This window comes from Atta colombica, unplaced genomic scaffold (assembly GCF_001594045.1).
Source record: "Atta colombica isolate Treedump-2 unplaced genomic scaffold, Acol1.0 scaffold54, whole genome shotgun sequence".
NCBI lineage: Eukaryota > Metazoa > Arthropoda > Insecta > Hymenoptera > Formicidae > Atta > Atta colombica.
This window is the reverse complement of record NW_017259544.1, coordinates 444238-453100: the sequence shown is the minus strand read 5'-3', so window position 1 is coordinate 453100 and position 8863 is coordinate 444238. Positions and strand designations below refer to the sequence as shown.

The 8863-nt window shown below is 29.8% G+C and overlaps 1 protein-coding gene across 1 annotated transcript in view; it reads left to right on the top strand.

Moving 5' to 3' along the window:
* The window catches only part of LOC108691864 (immunoglobulin superfamily member 10-like), a 173714-nt gene that overhangs the window by 114143 nt on the left and 50708 nt on the right, over positions 1 to 8863 (top strand). The window lies entirely within an intron of this gene.

Genomic DNA, 8863 nt, shown 5'->3' with positions numbered 1-8863 from the left:
TATATATATACAGTGAAATATTTTAAAAGCAAATTTATCAAACTGGATCTGAAAGCGATCGTGCTCCAAATTTTTTTAGCATAAATTACAATAATATTTTTTTAATACGAAAAATGAAAAATTTTTCTATTCAGAGAATTAAGACTTTTAAGACACAAAACGATTTTGCGGAAATATTTAAAAATGTAGTTAGATACAGAAAATAATTATATTGCACCATCATAATAATTATGTTATACATATAGGACGTCAAACATTCAATGTAACCGTTATTTTGATAGGTCATCAAAATTATTTTTCATTAATAATATTTAGCTCAATTTTTTAAGATTTCATTGAAACTGTTCTTTCTGTGCAGGAATATAAGATAATAGATTTGCGATATTCTCTGAACAACACGCATAACTTGTACAAACTTTCCAATTTAAAGAGAATTTACGATCTCTAAGCAGTAATTATCATTGTATATCTCGTTCTGCTTCTCTCAGTGTCGTGATAAGATGCAGTCGTGACAAAGCTCGAATATATGAATAGGCGCTTCGATCGTTAACGAGATAACGAGCTTTAGCGAAATGGCCCGAAAAGCCATTTCGTTCCACCGCTATTAAATTCAGGCCGGAAGCGTAGCGTGCCAGGACGGAACCCTTAATAAGATGTTTACTCCTTAATGACTAATGTAGGCCATCATGATTATGCTAACTAGCAGTAAATAAAGCGGCACACTTGCTTCTTATAATTTGTTTATTTTATTTAATTTAATTCTCTTTTGTTATAATGGTTATCATCAAGCAAAATTGTTCATAAGGAAATCATATACGAAATCAAAATGCGCATAAAAAGAAATTGAATTATAGCAATTCGATTTTTACGCGTATAACTTTGAAAATACAGAATATACTTTCGTAAACAATTTTTTTCATTTATTCTGTTTTGCTTAATTCTTCGAATAAATTGGAAACTTTGTGGACCAAGTTGAATTTGCATTTCATAACAAAATCGCGGCGAATTGTTTGTGTTAGATTCGGTAAGATTAATTGCGCTTTCAAAATAAATCGCATCAGGTTAATTTTGCAAACACGAGAAAAAAAATGATTTCGCGCAATACGATATTCAGCGGCACAGTAACATGTCGTCACGTGCGCAGATATATTAAGCCAAGTAACGAATGTCAATTTTCATTGAAACATTTGTTACTTTGTTATTGCGATACGGACGGCCACGCTCGCACCATCCATAACAAAATCTGTAGGGCATTATTATATGGCAAATGCGTGTCAACTGTGAAGTATTGCATGTGTGTCCGCCATTTGTTTTCATTCATTAGAGGTTGTTAGCGGTATAATATTTTACTACGTCAAGACACGGCTAAACGCTAAATCACGAAAATCTCGACGCAAGCGTCGTCATTTTTTTAAGATTATTAAAACTGTGTATCAAAATCACTGCAATGTGATTTTGTCTACTATATTGACTAGCTTTTATTTTATATACTTCTATTTTTATATACTTTTTTTATATACTGTATTTTTTCTTTACAAAAAGTAATTAATGAATTCAATAAAATATTTTAATTCTTTTTATGAAGAAATTGGAAATTTTATCAATTTATTGTTTAACTGAAAAGTCATTTAGAGAATCATTACTTTTACAAGAAAGTATGAATTGTAAAATATTATTTTATATGAATATTATTTAATATATTTCTTTTCTTTCTTATTACTATTCTTTACGAATCTTTTAACATGCAATTCTATCGAAAACAGGCAATAAAAAAGTTTTTTACATTATTATAATTAAAATCTTTATTTTCTAGAAATACTGTCATACTAGATAAGAAAAGTAAAACGCTCTATAGAATATAAATTATTAAAAAATAAGTGTCAATCAAAGGATTTCATCAGAATTATTTGAAAGAAGTAAATAGAAATTAAACAAATATTAAATGAAATATAAATAAGTACTTTAAGTAGTTTTTTATGACATATAAAAAACGAATGTGAATCAGAATTGACATTAAGTGTTCTTGGGTGTTTATGTGTATATTTAAATTCTTTAGTCAGAGTAAAAAATAATTAATTAGACGTTTTGATCCTACACTTTTGAGTCATTCTCAATAAGTACAAAACGATGCTGAAAACGAAATTATGACATACACAGTAAACTAATTATCGCAGTCAATTATGATATTAATCGAGAAGGTTCTGAGATTCATAAGAAGTATGTGTCAACATTGTCGTAATAGTTTTGACATCGTTTTGTATTTGTTGAGATGACTCAAAAGTTTGAGATGACCCTGTAAGTTTGAAACTTCTAATTAATTCTTGTTTATTTTGAACAAAGAATTTAACTATACACGTAAACACAGGAACACTTGGTAACTCTAATTCGCATTTCTTATATATCATAATAAACTACTTAAAGTACCTATTTATATTTTGTTTAATATTGGTTTGGTTTTTATTTATTTTTTTCAGATAATATTTTTCAGATAATTGTAATGAAATCCATATTTATAATGTTCTCAAAGGTCCACTTGATGCTACAAACGCTTCGAAACATTTTTTGATTGGTCAATTAGTAAAACTCTTTCTTCCGATTGATTAATCAAATTGTACTAGCGCCGAGTGGACCGCACCCATATACTAATAAATTGAAAAACAATATCAATAACATATAACATATTATATATATATATAAAGTTGTTAATAATGATTTTAATTGGCATGTAAAATATGCTAGATGATTGTTATTTATATAACAAAAAATCACATTATAAAGTTACAATTTATATTTTTGAAAATTGTATTGCCATACGTGAAAGTGTTAAAAATCGCGTATATAAATTGTGAAGCTATGAATAAAATAGTTTAATCTTACAGCATAACTAATGCTTTATATAGAAGTCACAAGTCACGTTGAATTGAAATGTGTAGAGTAATTGACTAACATATGAAATAAATTGTAGAGGAGTTCAAAAAAATTAAGTATGGCAAATAGTCGATAATTCATATTTACATAAAAAAACATGCTATTAATATGAAAAGCAGTCTTCTATAATAAAAACTCTTTAAATATATTTATTTCTATATTAATTATTTCATTATATTTATTTTACGAATCTTATAATAATGGAATTCGTTATAAAAAAAATTATAAAATTGCAATAAAAGATGTTATAAAGATATTATACTTTATTATGAATCAATAAATATCTACTACAAAAGGAAAAGAATGCTTTTGCTGGTGTTTAATAATTTAATTAGATACAAATGGAAAATAATTCTGTTGGACCATAAAAATAATTATGTCAAAAACTCAAGCATGGCGAGCAATGCTGCAAAAAATTTTAATATTTTACTAAAGATTTCTTTGGCCTGAGCGTCCTACATAATTATTTTAATGATCCAACAGAATTATTTTCCATTTGTATCTAATTAAGTCCAACAAAATTTTCAAATCTGTATGTAATTAAATTTTTAATTAATGTACTATATAAGATTGACTCTAAGGACTGTGCGTCGTATGTTGGACAAACAAGCAGATGCCTTAAAATGTGCATAAGTGAATATAGAAATCACATTAACAGAAACACGATCCAATCTATTCACACAACATTGGACTTATTTCATGAATTTGATTGGAATAACGTATATTTTAAACAAAGAGCAAATTTTACATAAAAGATTGTTATCAGAGATGATACATATTAAAAAACAAAAACTAGGCCTGAATCTATAAAACGATACACTTTCTCTCGATTCATTATGTATAGATCTATTTTCAGAGATGTAATGCTTTCAATCTATATCGTTTATCCTTGGTTATTTATTATTTATTATTTATATACTTATTGTCTTTGTAAGACATATTCTGTTATCTACTGTTTCTCTCAATTTTCATTTTACGTCTGTCTACCAAACAATTATGTCGTGTCTAATAACTCTTAATTTTGTTTCATGTAAACTAAAATTTGATATTAACTATTATTTATATTAACTTTTTAATTTATTTATAATTGTATTACACAGTAAATGAAACAATCTAATGGAACATGTACATACAACAAACCTTGTAAAAACAGTTCAATCTTGATATGTAAGTTTATTTTTTTTGTAAATAACTTCATGTTATCAATTTAAAATATTTTTTAACTTCTTTTGGTCGGTCGATCCAAAACAAAAAAAATTTCTTTTTTTTTTTAGTAAACTTAATAATTTGATAACCAATATTAACTCGGATATCACTACAATTTTTTCGTATTTTATACGTTAACAGTTTATACTCGTATACTGCGCTATCATTGTGCAATTAATAGTTTAAGTAAATTTCTTTGTACTGAAGAGGATTTTGACCGTGTACGTTTTAATATTCACTTTGAATACATGGTATAAAATACACACGAATAACCAGTATTGGCTCAAATTAGCATTTTATTTATTATTTTTTTAGATTTTTCTTTAGAGCTTATCTTGATTGTCTTGTTTTGAAATTTTTAAATTCACAAAACAAAACAAAATTCTTTCTGTGTTATAAGAAATACCATATCAAAATCCTTATCTTACAAGAGCATAAATATAGAGACTTCATGCAAAGTCAAAATGCATACTCGTCGATGTGCGTGATGCATTCGAAAGAAGAAAGCTGGCGATAAAAACGCCACGCGCGCCGCTGTGGTTTCGCACCGAAGCGACGAAATTCAACTTATTCATGCGCCGCTTTTGTACAACGCATTAAAGATGCAACAATGACCTGTATTTCTTACACGATAACGCCTACACTTTCGCAGCCGGTGGTCCGCGCCGTATTTCACTACGTTTTTCCACGGCTCGTCGTTGTTGCCATCGCGCTCTAGCGTCTCCCTCGTGAATATTTAATCTAATAAAATAGTGAAATAAGTCTGCACGCCAGAAACATCGCGAAACACGTGCGCCAGTTTCCTTATGACCAGCTGCAGCTGCAACTGCAGTATCATCCTGTGCTGTGGCGTACGTAGCAGCATTATTCCGTATCGGAGTTTTATACGAAAATCTCTATTCCGCTGACTGATTTCTGCAGACTTGTCTTGCGTGGATTTATTAATAATGTAATTCAAACGAATCAATTTTTAATACTAATTTGTTTCGCACAATTAATTAATATTTGATATTACTTGTGCAGGAAATAATACGAATTTATATTACAGTAAAACACTATATTACAATAAAACTCTCTCTCTCCGAGAGAGAAATAATGATACATAATAATACTATATTTTAGCATTTCGAAGTTCAGGGTAAAGATATCATAATACATAATTAAATTCTATTGAAAATTTTATCCGTATTTATCACGACAATTATACGAATGTCACATGAAACATTCATATATGTATAAATGTGATTTTAAATTTATTTAATAATAAACATATTATAAATAAATTTTTAATAAATTTTTACATAAAATATGAGATAAATAACTTTTGAATAAATTCTATATAATATAAAAATATTATTATATATATACTTTTTTTATTACTATATTTCTATTTAGAATTGTTTTTTCTTTTATATTGGTATCTATAATAATAATTTTAAAACACTTCATGTTTTTACAAATAATTCTTTACTTAAACTAAAGCTATAAACCGATCTCTTTTTCAATACGTTCAAGCATTCAAATCAATTACGTATCAATATGTTGTCAACTGTTAACACGTATTGCAAAACAAAATCACTGCGTTTGCGATAAGAGACACGTAAATACACAAGGTACGGAATGTGTTCTGACGCCGGCCTGAATAAATGCCAGTATCAAGTTCATGGTGATTAGCAAAGTGTCTACCCGCGATATCGACGTCGTCTAACGACGCCATAGTGTCGCATCTATAGGGTGTGCCGAGATTATCCTGGATGCGATATAGAAATCATTCCGCATTTCTTAACAATTAGTAAAAATTACACTAGAGAATGTCTCGATTATAAATATTCCTGTAACTGTATTAAATTCTTACAAGTTTGAATTGTAACTTATTTAATACTAAATGAAAAAGCGTTTTTACTAATTATTCGCATGTATAAATCGAGTTTGGAAAATTTATGAGATTTCCAGTGGTTCCTAAGTCAGAAAACATCCCGATGTGACTTTAAGGTACAGAGAACTCCAAATTGGGGAAAGGGTCCCTAAGTGGTGGAAAATGCGACAGAAGTTGAGGCACCCAGTGTACAACAATGCTCGCACAAGGATACGCATTCGTGTTCTCGCGTATCTGCTATTCTGAAATATGCATGGGCATCCCTTAGTACGTTTAGGAGGAAATTACGTAGGAACAACACGCGCGGTCTCTATAGCATCCTGTTAATATTAAGCACGCCTCTCCCACATTATCCTCAGGTACTAGATACTAGCGTAGCCGGGCGTAGCCACCTGCTAGTAGTCGTGCTTTTAGCTTAGCGCGCTCCAACACGAAGCTACGTATTACTGAGTCACAGCCAGGCTCGATCTATATGGATGCTAGGAAAAAATTAAACTCCGATTACTGTGTTCAGCTATCAAGGAATCTCGCAGAATAATTTTTATCTGTTTAGAAATATTTTCCTTGATTACTTAAAATTCTATGTTCCTTAAAAATTACAGTCAATTAAGTGAACTTTAATAATAAGCATGGTTGGAGTTTTTTAACTGCAATTTCCGCGAAAATATTATATTCTTCACGGTGATAATTTTTAACGTAATATTTAATATTTTTTCAATTGGTTAGTTAGCTCGATAATGTAAAATTGTAGCTATCCATGGTTTTAAATTAAGATCATTAGCATTTCAGAAAAATTAACAACAGCCGTGTCGAGTACGAAGGTCTGAAAACGTGTTATTAAAACAATAATGAATTCCGAGAAATTTCTACAACTGCGAGCTGGGTGTGTCTCGTCGCATTTAGTTCTCGGTAATTTCATCCGTTAACTCGTCTAGCTGTTATGACCGTATACTATTAAATGTCGAAGCAACTTAATCACTTGAACATTTTATTTTTTTTCAAAAGTCGTTAAATAATTTAAGAAATCTATTAATTTGACTCAAATTTAATTTATTGACTAATTATATATACATATTGTACATTAATATGATGAACACTATTTACTTTGAAACTAATCATGGAAATTGGTTAATGATTGATTTCCATTTTACACACATTCAAATTATAAATAACAAAATGTTATTTAACTCAAGGATTTGGGTTGCTTCTTTAACATCCAATAATAGTAACAACGACGAAAAAGAGAAAGATCTAATACTTGTTTGTGAAACGATGTTTGTAAGACAATTAATAATAATTGCTGTTGTTAATTTTACTTCGAAAAACCTTAAATAAATAATAAACGAAAAGCCTTACCAATTAATCATAAATCTTTAATTAATAAAACATTGGAACATATTTTTTTTCATTACACAAAGTTCTAAAGAGATTGATCGCATGGACACATCGATCGTACCTTAATCTAGGATCCCTGTGTACATGCAAAGCATACTTTAAGGAAGACTTTAATTAAGTAGTTTCGTGCAGGAAGTCTCTAAATAACGTCGTGCAGATTGGATGATTTAGCAATGTCAAGTCTGGGCTGCATAAAACGGAACTAAATGTGCAATGCGTGTCATGAGCTTTTATTCTATAAAACAAGGTCGCATAGGAACTGAACGAAGGAGAAGATAAAAACTCTTCTTCGAAGACAGATGGCTTGCATTAAAACCATTTTATTTGAATGACTTTTGTTTAAACGATTTGCGAGACGTGCACGTGTATTGCCGTAGATATATTTTCGCACATGGCGGAGAAACGATTGTGAAAATATTATTCCTTAGGAGTTGTATTCACGTGAACGATGAATAAAACTATTTCTTCAGTTTTGCATTTTGAAATTTTCTCGTTATCCGCGAGACACGATGGAATTTTCTCATGCAAGCCTTCGCTACAAGTGATCCCATATGTCAATAAACGACGATGCATTTAAGTGTACAGGAATGGCAAAATTTAATTAGACTTTTTGCTCATTTTTAAAAGTTTTTCCTAGTTACAATGCGTTTTATGTCTAATAACTTCGATAACCTCGCGTTTTATAGAAACAGTCTGCTATTAAGGACGTTGCGAACGCATGCACGGTGTGTGTTTTCTTGCATTCCTGGCAAATGCAGTTTCGTTCCAATTTCTGCCTGTAGTTCTCTCGATAATGCCGTTTGACGAGCGGTTTATGCCGTTAATAGCAATTCCGCATTGTTTCTCTCGATTTCGAGGAATTCCAGAATATTCACCGTTTGCATGAATGGTCTTTTAAAACGAGCTTCTGCGCGCGTTTATGTATATTTACTTTATGTATATTTACTCTAACAGTACATTCTGATCAAGTAATACTTGCACTTTAAAAAATAGTCCTTATGGAAAATTTCATTAATTTTGCCTTTTGACAAAAAATCTTAAACAATTAAGTTATTAATTAAGCATATGATTTTTAACATTTTAACATTTTAAAACGGTGAGTGTGTTTAATTAAAAAAAAAAATCTAATTTTTTGAGTCGTCATTTTTTAAATTATATTTGATTGCTTCAATCTTTGCTCTCTTAATAATAGCGTGCTAGTCATAAAAAAGATAACACGACAAAACGTATGTATATGCCGTATGTATTTCAAAACTGCAATTAAATATTGATTTCCCATCATATCAATTTATTCAAGTAATATCATTGTTAGTGTCATTCGATAAGTGATAAATTGTTAACCAACTCAGCGCGTGAAGAACGTTAATCTTCGAATCGTTTCTACAGCATTTCGCGTTGTATTCACGTTCCATCAAATTTCTCTATTGTCACTTTCTTTAGGTCTCGTAATTCTAAAGG